At 44.2% G+C, this 14,381-nt stretch overlaps 1 long non-coding RNA gene across 4 annotated transcripts in view; it reads right to left on the reverse strand.

The window, feature by feature from the left end:
- Positions 1–14,381, reverse strand: part of LOC121013681 (uncharacterized) — an 87,315-nt gene that overhangs the window by 10,317 nt on the left and 62,617 nt on the right. For 3 of the 4 annotated variants that reach the window (XR_005782857.1, XR_005782856.1, XR_005782854.1), the window contains one exon: positions 1–233. This is a non-coding gene — a long non-coding RNA (uncharacterized LOC121013681). Of the gene's footprint in view, positions 234–9,855; positions 9,967–14,381 lie in introns of those variants that run through there. The other variant, XR_005782855.1, reaches the window with a different exon arrangement.

The following is a 14,381-nucleotide window of genomic DNA, read 5'->3' on the forward strand; positions in this document are numbered from 1 at the left end:
CTCTTTGGGCAATCGGAAGCATCAGAACTTGCTGTTTGATGCATGGAATGGCTTATAAAAATTAACCAGTTGCATTTCTAGGAAACTGTTCAGGATATGGACTGTTTTCGGCAATCAGGTATTTCTTCCTCTGAAAATATCAGGGATTCCTCTTTCTCGATTTTCTTTCTTTCTTTTCTTTCTTTTTAACTCATTTTCCAAAGTGATGTCCTCCTCTGATATCACCAACTTCCCTAGAGGAAAATACAGCAGCTCAGACACCTGTGTTGTTCTTAAAAACGTTTTGTTTCTGCTATGTACAATGTCTAAAGATACTGGAGGCTCTATGATTTTCCCAAATGGGAAGAATTTGTCCGAGGTCCTATGGAATGGTTTCAGGGACCCTGCTAATGATTCTACTGCTTAATTGCATATTATCTGCAACATACCTAATCCAAATACTGTGATCAGTTCCCACAAACGTGCAGGCAACTAGCTGCAAGCTGCCACCATCAACTCCACTAGAAATTATTTACAATACCTGATGGAACACCATGTGGCTGCATTCTACAGACCTGGGCTTATCCCGCTGGACTATTCCCCATGAGACTTCACCTCTCCAAGGTACCAAACCTTCTACAGAACTCTTTTGAAGTCCTAATGCATGTACTGTGTTCCATAGAAGTGAACAGAACATGGGCGCCTGGGTGGCTTAGTCGGTTAAGCGTCCAACTTCAGCTCAGGTCATGATCTCATGGTTCATGAGATCGAGACCCACGTTGGGCTCTGTGCTGACAGCTCAGAGCCTGGAGCCTGCTTTGGATTCTGCATCTCCCTCTGTCTCTGCCACTCCCCAACCTGTGCTCTGTCTCTAATAATACACATATACATATATATATGTAATACATATATATATATAAATACATATATGTATTTAAAAAAAGTTAACAGAACTTGGCCCAACTTTTACTAAATGGTCCCCTCCTCCATGACCACCTTCATCATTCCCACTCTTCATTGGAGAGCTGACTTCTGGTCCTTTGGTGGGGGCAGAGAGGGCACACTCCCTGTATCTTCAGACACCCAAAGGACTGTTTACCTTTTCCCCATCATAGTATTGCTTTTTCCTTTTTATTTCTCTTTGCCAATGTATTTCTTTTTTACTATTACAATATTTGCTGCTTACAACCACTCTCCTTTCCCTGTCTGCCACTCCCATTTGTATATTTTTTACTTTCTCTTCTCTTTTCTATCTCCTTCTCCTATTGCTTCTTTCATGCTCCCTGGCTTTGGCTGAGCAGAGCTTCCATTCATTCTGGCCCTATGGGGCATGTCTCCTTCTGTCCCTAAAATTGCCTGGAGAAGCTGTGTGCACACACACACATCTGCACACGTACGTGCGTTTTCCTGAAGCGAGGACTGTGGCAGACCCTATGGATTATCTACGCCCCCAACGATTCCCAATTCCCTATGCCCTTGACTTCCAGTGCCACACAGGCCGAGAGGCTGATAATTTTCAGTTTGCTACCTCTCCTTGGTTTGCCCAACGAGAAGGAAAATACCCTTTGTTGAATAAAAAGCAAAGACTCACTAGGAGAACACCCTTTGCTCTTCATTCTTTCCTGTGATTCTTGCCTGGAATGTAGATTGTAAAGCACGGTCATAAGCAGCCAGCTGGAAAACATGAGGCTGTGAGCCTGAGAACGAAGGCCTGTACATGAGGCGCAAGAGCAGAAAGTTGGAAAGAGCTTTAAGTCTCTGATGGTAACCTTGAGCCACCATCCCAGCTCTGGACAGTCCACCTCCAGACATGTTCTTACATGTTTTGAAATACACACACACACACCATTTTAAAAAGAAGAGGTAAAAATATCAAGAGAAATTCTAAAATTTTCTTCCTGTTCCCAGATCGATTGCTTTGTAGATGCCCTAGAGGCAAGCATCCTATTTTGAAGACCTCTGTTGAATAACCAGGGCATTGCTATTAACAGAGATCAGCAAAAGTTAAACCAGCAATGATGTAGAAGTGGGGGCAGTGTGGGGGGGGGGGACACCTGAATGAGTATAGTCTAAGATAGGGTGGTAGTGTTATAGGTCATTTGTGTTTTATATGTAAATGGCTGGAAGGATGTACGTAGCTGATGGTGACAGCTTTCAACTATTTTGTGTTTGTAGCTCTCTACATCAGCCATGTATTAATTTGCATTAAGAAAAACAAAGAAAAGGAAATGTTATTTTAAATATCCCAGTAGTTCAGGGCGCCTGGGTGGCTCAGTCGGTTGAGCCACCGACTCTTGGCTTTGGTTCTGGTTATGATCTCACGGTTTGTGAGATGGAGCCACACATCAGGCTCTGTACTGACAGTGTGGAGCCTGCTGGGGATTCTCTCTCTCCCTCCCCCCTGTCTTCCCCCTCCCCTGCTTGGTGCACTCTTTCTTTCTCTCTCAAAATAAACAAATAAACTTTTAAAATAAATAAATAAATATCCCAATGGTTCAATACAGGTCCCTCCCTCCCAAAATGTCCTTTTTCCTTCCAGGTGGCCCTGTCATGGTGTGGAGTGTCTACCAATCCTGCAGAGATATTCTCCAGGGCCACCCCTTGCTGGTAAGGACAGCCGGGCAGGTGTGGTGGGGAGGACTAGAGAGGAGGGCTCACTGCAGGTGGCCACCAGCCTGCTCTGGGGGGGGGGGGTGGAACGAAAAAAGGAACACCCAGTGGAGCATCGGCCTTGCTGACGAGACCACCCTGCCCTGTATCAGTGGGGTTTTCCCCACATTTCATTCTACTTATTATAGACTTGTCCCAATTCCTCGTCTGTCACAGGATGCTGGGCACTTAGCCCTGGAGCACCATCTAGCCTGCTCCTGCCTTTCCAGAGACTTAAAGAGCAAGTGCTGAAAGTTAAGGGTATGTCCAAGGTCCAAGAAGTCACATCGGCAGCAGAGTGGGGATGAGAACCCATTTGGTGGCTAACCAGCACCATCACTACCACCCTGCCTGCCTTGGGGAATCCTTCTTACAGGCTGGGCATTGCCCTGGGTGCCATCTACATCGTCTCTTAACCTTCTAAAAGCCCCACGAGGTTGATGTTGTCTTCTCCGTTGTACAGTTTAAGAAACTAAGGCTCAGACAGATCACGTGGATTTCCAAGGCTAGAACAGAGCAGAACCAGGAGTGGAACCCAGTTCTTTGCAGCCCTTTCTACCACTTCAGCTGACTCAAAACAGTGTTTGTGTGTGATCTCTTACACATGTGCCTACAAAGCAGTTTCCCAGAATTCCTCTAGAGGGGTCTTTAGCTATTGGGGTCTCAGGAAATTTGGGGTCTCAGGAAATCCATCTCAGGACCACCTCCCTCTCCCCTTCGGTGCAAAGAATGCTTCCTGAATGAGCCTCTTCGCTCAGCAGCTGGTGATGCTTGATTTGATTAACACCCGGGGACCCATCACCAGACGTAAAGATGATGTCTAATTAATTGCCTACATTAAAGAGCTGGCATTTCCTGCATTCGGTTCACACTTCCAGCTTCAATCATGTTTTCGTTTCAGCAATAATATTTACATGATTAGCAAATAGTCGATTCATACTCCAGTGTGGACCTAAGCTGTGTGTGGGACTTCCCTAAGCAGATGTCCTTGACAGGTGTAAAGAAATAGGCTTTTTATTCACAGCAAGAGCCACAAGCAAGCTCTTCTGCTGGTTTTTAAATAAAAAATCATGCTTGGATCAACAAATATTCATTGAGCACTGACCTATTCTGTGTCAGTCATCCCATTTCCAAGGCCCCGCAGGGGCCAAAAAGAAGCACACTCACTAAGAAGTCACATTACACTTAACTGTGTTTTCTTTCTTTCTGTTCCAAGATCTAGATGCATAAATTAGGGAAAGCCACTCTGCATCAGACATCTGAAGCTTCAACAGGCGTTTGCTGGCCTCTCCTGAGATCTTATCAGGCAAGAAGCAGGGGAGTTTGAGATGTGAAATGACTCCCAGGATGTGAATGGGGATCAAACTGAAAAGAAATGATGCGTCACCAGGCTACCCTATGCAGTATCTTTAATCACAACATGGAAATGACACAGAAAAGCAAGATTCTATCTTCAGACAGCAGGAGATTGGAAGGGCTAAGGCAGCATTTTGGACGACGAAGTTCTTGACAAGGGGTCGAATTCTAACATCACGGAAGTGAGTAGGAACAGATGCCCCAGGACCACCAAAAGCAGTACCACCCAGGGAGGATGTGGCTTCATGGAAGAGGCTTGACTAAGTCAGCTACAAGCTCAACAAAGGCAAGGGCGTGATGTGTGCCCCGAATCACTAATACGTCCATCTGACTGCAGTTTATGAAGTATCTACACTTAGGATTGGGTGAGCCCTGCTCTAATTTTCCCTGGCCCTCCCACAATTATGCAGTGTATTCAACCTAAGGAGGTTGACCATACATCATATTGTTCTAATCAGGACACTGATTTAGAACGAAAGGGATTGCAGGTGTAAATTAAGCCTGGAAATTAGGCATCCGTGAAGAATCCTGGACAAACTGGGGTCCATGTTACCTGGTGGTAACTAACTGACTTCCAACAGAAGAGGCTTTCTGAGAGCCTATCTGGCCGTACCCATCAGTTTCTGGTTTACACGCCTATTTGTTTTTTGAAAAATTCCACGAAGATAGCGATACGTCCAGTGAAACCCGGCTTCTTTTCTTTGAAAGTGTTATTATTGTGTAAATATATGGTGGCGGCTCTCTTTTGAGAGAAAACTTATTTTATTCAAGTTTGCTACACAAGGATCTGTGTTTCCCTCGGCCCCCTCTGTAGTTATATGTTTTATATATGCTTTTTCAGGGGACTATTTAGAGGAGAATTCTATCCAGTATTCTCCCTCGTACAAACCAACACAAACACCCTATTACAATGAATGTAAGACACCAATGGTTATAAGATGTATCACTACTCTCTGCCATTAAGGAAAAGAAAAGAAAACTCCTCCAATTCAACTATACTCCAAACTCCTTCACATCCAGCTCTCCTGGGTCACCTTTCAACTCACAATTGGCATGTAGCTCTCCCATTTCCCATATGATATTTATGTCTGTGTCATCAAGAGCATCACGAATGCAGCATTTCTATAAAAAAAAAAAAACTTTCCACTATTTTCTCCAGAATTTTCTTCAAACAAGTAACACTTGATCTGAAGGTTTGATGTTACTTTTTTTTTTTTTAATCTAACCAGCAAATGACAACAGTAGGTTTTCACACAACAACCAGGATTTTATTCTTTCTTCAGATAGTACTTAAATTGTTTGCTGACTGAAATTCTGAGGGACACTGTCCCATTCTGCCACCATGGAGAACAACCAAATCTGTTCTGCATGGACAATGACAACGATATCCCAAATGGCACTGGGCCAACAGGTGCCTGGGATTTTACAATGTGAAGTCTGGATGTTATGGAATAAAATACAGTAACTCAGTCTGCCTGTGCCCTTCTGTCCTGGGTTATACCCTTTCCCTGATCATCCCCAGTCTGCTTTCCCAGCTGGCTGTGATAACCTCTCTTCTTCTTTACGCTAGCCAAGATTCTCCTCAAGAGCTCTCCTGAGTTTATGCCCAACCTTTACACCCAAACTTTTTTACTCTGGAACTCTTCCTAATCTTTTCATTTCAGCTAGCTTTCTGTTTTATGCCCATCAACTGATGCAAGACAAAGCAAAAATGGAAAGGTCAACCAAGATTTTCCGTCTCAAAAAAAGACCTGCTTCATCTTTTTTTTTTTAACGCTTATTTATATTTGAGAGAGAGAGAGAGAGAGAGAGAGAGAGAGAGAGAGAGAGAGAGGCAGAGCTTAAGTCAGGGAGGGGAAGAGAGAAAGGGAGATGCAAAATTCGAAACAGCTCCAGGCTCTGAGCTGTCAGCACAGAGCCCAACATGGGGCTCGAACCCACGAACAACGAGATCAAGACCTGAGCCAAAGTCGGATGCTCAACGGACTGAGCCCCCCAGGCACCCCTGCCTCATCTCTGTTTTCATGAAGAAAAGCCACAGCTTGAGAGTAGAGAGGTAGTTCTTAGTTCTGGCTGTGAAGTAAAATAATTTGTAACAATTTTCTAAGAGTAGATTCCAGTGGGCTATCCCAAGACCCACTGACTCAGACTCGAAGGGTTGGGAGCAGAATTGGGGGAAAGAAGGCACTTGTATTTAAAAAGAATTCCACAGATTGATGTGATATGTCATGTAGGTTGTGAACCATTAGGAGGAGGAGAACATTAGGCACTTTTCAGTTTATGCAGGGACAAGTCTACTGACATCCACCAACACAAATGTGCAGTCAAGAAGACCCAACTCTAAGTGTGCAGGAGAAAACAATTTCTATGGATGGACCCCAATTCTATTCAAAGTATAATATTCACAGCATCCTGTACTCAACATGATTAAACCAAGGGATAGGAAGGATATTGCAAATGACTCGGCATGGGATGGACACGTCACAGTAAGGCAGGAAATAAAGGATGAGATTTTCTTTTTCCAACCTTCCAACAACCCCAAATGCTGCCTGGTCTGAGGCCATAAGGAAGGTGACCTCATCCTCCATTCTCAGGCCACAACTTTATAGGCCCATTTTAGGAAAAAACAACCTGAGCATAATTCTGGTTCTCTGATGGGGAGACAGTCTGTAGCCTTAGAGTGGAAAGTTGTACTGATGAGGGCCTCTCCCCAGAAAATATGCAAATCTCTGCACTAAAGGACTCAGGAAGAGGTGTTTATGGCTGTGGGAGACACTCTCCCCTTACCTCCATTTTTAGCAAATGTTCTTCTGACTTCTAGGTAAGGTATTACCCCTTCTCGTCTCGGGTAAGTAAATACCCAGTGATTCCACTCTTAGATCTGTGGTTTCTACACTGTGCCAGGAAATGCACAATGCAGTTTCCACACCAAAGCCCAGACCACCCTTGACCTCTTAGATCCGGGGACCTCTTGCTTATAACCATGAAAGAGTCTGAGACTCTGTCTCCTGTGAATTTCAGCCCAAAGCAGGGGCTGAAAGCAAGAACACAAGAGGCACACATCATTGCAAATCAGTGCTAATGGCTGACATAAATATTTACACTGTACTTACTCTCTTGCTACTACATGAAACACGCATTGTGTGGCAGGCCCTTTATCCACATTATTCATTTTATCCTCACCATAACCCATGAAGTAGGCTGCATGGTCCACCCCAGTGACAGAAACAGACCCAACTTAAGCCACACCCCCAGGGTCATGCAACAAATAAGGGCTGAATTTAGGAATTAATCCCAGATCTGATCCCCAAGTCGAAGGTCTCTCAAACACTGGTTGCGTTGGAAAGGCAGTGAGGGAGAAGTAATATGGACTGATGGATGGGTAGATGGATAAATATATCATAAATACACAAAGACACATTTAATAATAGAGTCTATTATACAAGCTAGGTGGTTGTTATATGGGTATTCAGTGAGTGATTCTTGCTGTTTTGGATGTCTGAAAAAGTTTGAAATAAAGCTTTGGAGTGAAAAAGAAAAGCAGTGAGGGAATCAAAGCCATGCCAATTAAACATTCTTTCAAGGATGTGTCTCATGCTTCTCTAATTATGTGTTTTGGAATTTTAAATTTAGTTTGACAAATATGTATTGAAGCTCTATTATGTACCAAGCCCCAAAATACCTGGCAGCTTAAAATGCTACATGAACGGCAGGTGCCGTGAGGACACGAGACGGAACCCTCCTGGGTTCACACTCAGCAGCTGACACTGACCCAGTCTGCCACCCGAGGCCAACTTTGATAAAGGGCCATAATCAATGTGTAAAGTGCCAAAGGAACACAAGGATGGAAAGGTGGCTGGGAACAAATGACATCTGAATTGGACCTTGGGAGAACACGGAAGAAGTCAAAAGATCTGAACAGTGTTTACTCAAAACACTTCTGTCCCCAAACATATGGGTTTTTTTCCCCTCCACACCAACCAATTCTCTGATACCACCTGGATGTCCCACAATACAATTCACTTCTTTTTTTTAAAGTTCATTTACTTATTTTGGGGGGGGGCAGAGAATCCCAAGCAGGCTCTATGCTGTTAGCATAGAGCATGACACAGGACTCCATCCCACGAACCGTGAGGTCATGACCTTAAAATCAAGAGTCAACACTTAACCGACTGAGTCACCCAGGCGCCCCTGAATTCACTTCTGACACTGTGTGGACTTATCCAGAGCCCACAGGTTAAGGGCTCAATCTCACAAGACTGCCCTCACTTCAGAGGCCGATGGAAGGTTGTGGGGTCTTTGTTACCACGCCAGTGGCACTTGTGAGCACTGGGGATTCTTTCTAACGCCTGCACGCTGGGTTGGCGCGTTCGATTCTCACAGGTTCCTTGGACACCTGTACCTTGGACGCCACTTTGCCATTTCTGTTCTGGGAGTTGGCAGTCTCCTTGAGCCCTACAGGAAAGGGAAGGCGACCCAAGGCCTCTGGGGTTTCTGTACCTACTGCTTTTCCTCCCCGCACAAAGCCTCTTTCCAGAGGAAGGAGGGGCTCCCAACCTCCAGGAACTTTCTCTGTCGCTCCTCTTCCCCACCACTTTCTTTCCTTCCCCCTCACCTCCCTACCAACAACTAGGAGCTCCCGCCTCACCTGCATCGAGATGTCTCCCCACCTCCCTGCCTGCAAACCTTCACGTTCTACCAGAGGCCAGCTTTGCTCCAACTCATCTCAACTATTAAGTGCCCTTAGGGTCTTAGCTTTTGAAAATCATAAGACTCCCCCCCCCCCATTCTTTGGTAAAACTCTGTTTTTCCCCATACAGTAAATGATGCCTATATAGGACCTGCGGGTGCAGTGGGGGAGGGGAGGAGGCAGAAGCAACAGCAACTGCCAGAGAGGGAGCATCAGTGAAGATCTTAAAAACGTCATTCCATCAGTGTTCTTACCGCCGCCTTTAAATGTGGCTCATCCCTTGAGCAAAGAAGGAAAGGCTCATTCCACACCCTCCTTCCTGCTCTTGTGTCTCAGGAGAGTTTCACTTCCACGTGACCTGCTCTAGACTAGAGGTTGAACCCCAAGGTGACTTGAATTCCTAAAGAAGCTGAGCCTCACACCTTGAGAGCTGCCTCGGTCTTAGTTACTGCTGACTCTCCAGAGGTCTTCTCAAGAAATGCAGAAGAAGCCCAAAGCTGCTAATCACCGAAGCATAAAACAGTTTAGAAATATAATGATTTAAAGGGGCGCCTGGGTGGCACAGTCGGTTGAGCGTCCGACTTCAGCCAGGTCACGATCTCACGATCTGGGAGTTCGAGCCCCGCGTCGGGCTCTGGGCTGATGGCTCAGAGCCTGGAGCCTGTTTCCGATTCTGTGTCTCCCTCTCTCTCTGCCCCTCCCCCGTTCATGCTCTGTCTCTCTCTGTCCCAAAAATAAATAAATGTTGAAAAAAAAATTAAATAAAAATAAATAAATAAATAAAAAGAAATATAATGATTTATGTTCAGTGTATGGCTGGTGTGCCCGTGTGTTCTTTAGACAATTATAACACAAGATCCTTAATGTGGGGCCATGTACTTCCCGAGTTCCCTGTACCAGTAATCACCAAGGGAATTCACTCTTTCCCATACTGCTACCTGTCCACGTGTGGCTTGTCTCTTGCCCATTTGCAGAAATTTCTCCTTTGATCCCTGTGGCATGCCTTTGACTAGATCCTTTCTTTGGTTTTAGTTCTCTCTCTGGTTCATGTGACAGTCTTGTGTGTCAACCATGAGGTCCAAAGGAGAAATAACTTGTCAGTTAAAAAAAAAAAAAAAAGCCAAAAATGCAGATGTTTGAAGAAAATATTAACTGGATTCTTTTCTCCAACAACTACTCACCCCAAATGAGGACTCTATATTAAGGCTCCTGGTTTAGGGGCGCCTGGGTGGCTCAGTTGATTGAACGTCCAACTTCAGCTCAGGTCATGATCTCGCTGTTTGTGGGTTGGAGCCCCGCGTTGGGCTCTGTGCTGACAGCTCAGAGCCTGGAGTCTGCTTCGGATTCTCTGTCTCCCTCTCTCTCTCTCTGCCCCTCCACTGCTTATGCTCTGTCTCTGTCTCAAAAATAAAAATAAAAACATTAACATATAATAATAAAAAAATAAAAAGCCTCCTGGTTTGAAGTTGATAAATACCCATAAGGCCTATCTCCTATTATACACCCATATAGGTAGGAGCCAGAGAGGTCTCTCCCCATTTAGCAGAAAGAAACTTTCCTGATAACAAATTAAAACTCTCCCTTTTGGCTGTACATTTATCAGCAGACTTGCTCACAATGGTCTTATTAATGATGACTGGGAACAATAAATCATTTCCTCCTACTACAAAGTCTGCTCAAATTAGTTCAAAATGGCAGACCTCCTGTTGAAATGAACCTTCCCTGAGTCAATGATGTTTCTTGGAAAAAAGTATAAGAGGAAGGTTTGCAGTGGGGTGGGACCCACATTTCTAGGATTTAAAGGGGAATATTTAGCAGCATGTGGCTTCATCACCTTACATGTTTTTTTAATGTTTATTTATTTTTGAGAGACAGAGACAGAGCATGAGTCAGGGAGAGGCAGAGAGAGAGGGAGACACAGAATCTGAAGCAGGTTCCAGGCTCTGAGCTGTCAGCACAGAGCCCAATGCGGGACTCGAACTCACAAACTGCAAGATCATGACCTGAGCCAAAGTCAGACGCTGAACAAACTGACCCAGGAACCCCTATATATGTTCTTTTTGAATTTTTTTTTTAAATGTTCATTTATTTTTGAGACAGAGCAAGTGGGGGAGGGGTAGAGAGAGAGGGAGATAGAGAATCCAAAGCAAGCTCCATATGGTCAGCACAGAGTCTGATGTGGGGCTTGAACTCACAAACCGTGAGATAATGACCCGAGTTGAAATTAAGAGTTGGATGCTTAACCGACTAAACCACACAGGCACCCCTATGTTCTTAAACAATATCCAGAAGAAATATTGACCCAAAATGTATTGAATTCTTGTTTATTTTCACCCCAAGAGTTGAATACTGATTATGCTTTTGAGCTTTTATTATTCAATGAAAATAATACAAATACAAAGAGTATACCTGTGCTCAACACCATACCTTCTCTATTCTTCCTTTCCCTCAGTGATAGAGGAAGCTTCCTTTTATTTCAAGAATACAAATTTAGATCATATGACCAACAAATTCTAACTTGATGTAAATAATACATTGATTGGGCTTTGCAGTTCTGACAACAATAAATCACCAAGAGCTCAAGCAGCGATCATTTTGAATTAGATCCAGAAATCTATCTATTTAACTTGGTAGTCTTCTCCACTGCCTTCTTGGTACTGGACAAAATGCCCAAGAAATTTCCCTCGCAACATCCTCCTCCACGAATAATGCAGATACTTGCAAAAAGTATCCCTCACCTAAAAAGACATTTTGGGAAGCACATGAAGTATTTTAAACTCAAGGCAACATTCAGACCTGTTAAGTATTTTTCAACTCCTCTGAAGACTTCAATAAAGCAAGAAGAATCCATATGCCTCACTCCGTCAGCCTGACTTAAAGGAGTATGAGGCAAGAATCATCCACATGCAGAGTTAAACAATGCGATTTTCCAAGTATACACCTGCTGTGAGAATCAGTAACTTCTTCTCAAACCAGCAAATTGGTTTCAAGTATTTGGTTCACTGGTTCCATCCAACAACCACGGATAAGAGGCCACCTCCGGAGTGAAAGAGAAGGGGGTGATGAATCCTGGCAAAATGTGTTCTCATCAGAATTCCTATGCTTTTTACTGCACGGATGGTATTTGCAAAACTCTTTGGAAAGAACACTGGGTTTAATTTCAGGCAATCCTCTTTGCTGGAATTTTCACAAAAAGCTTTTGCGGAGTGCTTTATGATCTCATTTCAGGAAAACAACTCGTGCTATGGAGCTCTTTCTATAATGTGGTATTTTCTGGATTTTAGATTTTTCTTAACGTTGCAGCCAGATTATTCTTTCAAAAATAAAAGTGATAGTCTCTAGAAAGGTGTATCCGAAGTAACTGGCCCTTCTCCTGAGCCATGCGCTCTGGGAATATTTGTCAGAAAACCTGGTTCTTGAATTAAGAGAATATCTGTGTCCCTTACTCTCAGGCAAGAAGTCTGTGTTTTCTCTTTTCTCCCTTCCTGCCTTGTCATTCCCCAAGCACCATGCACCTTCCTCTTCAGCCAACAATATCTAGTATCACTTCCACACACTGACTTCACTCTCCTGCTCTCTGAGGGCTTCTGGGCCAATCCCTGCACCTTCGGAAATGCCTTCCCTTTTCTTCCTCTTAGGATAAAATGCTCATGTGGAAACTCGAGCCCAAAGTACAACTACTTCTGTGGTCAAGAGCAAAGAAAGGTTTTTGTCAAGCAGGGTCTTCTGCTTAAGAGGACACACTTTCAAAGGGGACATACACAAGAGGAAAGGGGACCTATCCTAGCCAGTCCTTCCAACCGGTTATGAGCAACTTAATCCCGTGGATGGTCCCCATACCTGCCCTCCATTCCCATCTGCCTATCCCACACTTACCACTAAAATGGCCGACCTTAGAACATGTCTCTCAGAACACCTTGCCTCCACTAGTAACTGAAGTCCTCTTTCCTTCATATTGCCTGTGTCCCTCTCAAGACACACAGAAGCTTAGGAGATTTCAGGACCTAAAACTACTGTTTTAGAGACACTATGGGTTAACCAGGCCTTTATGGGCTGGCCTACGAGTCCTACTAACATGAATTATATTTTAGGTACTGATAACCTTATGCTCCTACTTGTAAAGGGAGCTTAGAGTTAATAATATTGTTCATCACTAGCCCAGTATCTAAGAGAAACTGAGTTACAAACAACTGAATTATGGAAAACAAGTCTTTGAAAAAAAAATGAGAAAATTGGACTGCTTTTTTGGGGTTTGCTTGCTTTTTTTTTTCTTTTCCTCTTTCACATATGTATTCATTCATTAAATATTCATCGATCACCCTCTCAGGGGCCAGGATCAAAGCAGAGACTCCCTGCCCTTGTGGGGCTTACAGCCTACAACAGAGACACAACAAAACAAGGAGAAAAAAGGAAAAGAGAAACCATATCTAGGGCATATGGTAGAAAGGATGGGCACACAGTGCTCTGCTAGGAGTAACAGGTCTAGTCAGAGAAGCCAAGGAAGGCAGAAAGGAAGGTTCCAGTAGAGAGGACAATGTGTGCAAAGGCCCCATAGCCGAAGAAGACTGGTGGGGCCAGGGAATAAATGGAAGCCCACGAGGAACACAGACAGGGAGGGGAGTGGGGGCCATATGAGGCTGGTAGCTGGACAGCCGGGGTCCCTTACAGGGCTTTGTGGGGCAGAGCAAAAGAAAGCCTCTCCAAGTCTTACCTCGAGGAGGTGACACATCAATTGGGCATGTTTAGCAGGCTACTCTAGTCACAGTGTGGAGAGACAATGGTGCCAAGACTGGCTTCTGGCAGTCCACTTACAGAAGGTCATGGCATGAGTCCTTATGAGAAATAATGGCCGCTCAGAGTGGACAGAGACAGACCAAGAGACCACTAATTGGGAAGAGACAGGATTTGGCAGTGGGTTGGATAGGAGGGCTGAAGTTTGGGAAGCACAGAGGAATGACTCTTGGGTTTCTTGTGTATCAATTTGGGCTTTGGCTGTATCATTGACTACTAGCTATAATTTTAGGCACTTTCTGTTTTTCTCACCTCATGTTTTTCACCTTGAAGGAAAAATTTCCTGCTACTTCAAAACTAAAAATGCACGGAAGCCCCTCAGCATTATCCTACCTATCCCCTCAAATCTGTTTTTAATATAGACAATTCCCAAATGATTTCTTTTTATAGTTTTTAATTTTTTTCCATGTTTATTTTTGAGACAAAGACACACACACACAGAGTGTGAGTGGGGGAGGGACAGAGAGACAGGAAGACACAGCATCCGAAGCAGGTTCCAGGCTCCAAGCCATCAGCACAGAGCCCGATGCGGGGCTCAAACTCATGGACCGTGAGATCATGACATGAGCCGAAGTCAGACACCTAACCGACTGAGCCACCCAGGCGCCCCTCTGTTAATAGTTTTTAAACTAAATTTGGTCTCTTCCCTTTATCGGGTTTCTCTACATGGTGCGGTTTCCTTCAGTGAAATGGGAAACCTGAAATTTTGATATAGTGGTGGAGGATCTTTAGTCACAAATAATTCAATCCAACTCGGACCAACTATAACACAAAAATAAATTTACTAAGAAGAACACAATCGCGTCTCAAGGCATCGAATAGAACTGCAACCAAGACTCAGAGGCAAACTGAACCTGCCCAGAATTTCTCTCCATATTGTCTGCTCTTCTCTACACAGTGGCTTCAGACTTCGAGC

The sequence above is a fragment of the Herpailurus yagouaroundi genome, unplaced genomic scaffold, assembly GCF_014898765.1.
Source record: "Herpailurus yagouaroundi ecotype Mexico unplaced genomic scaffold, PumYag 199, whole genome shotgun sequence".
Lineage (NCBI taxonomy): Eukaryota > Metazoa > Chordata > Mammalia > Carnivora > Felidae > Herpailurus > Herpailurus yagouaroundi.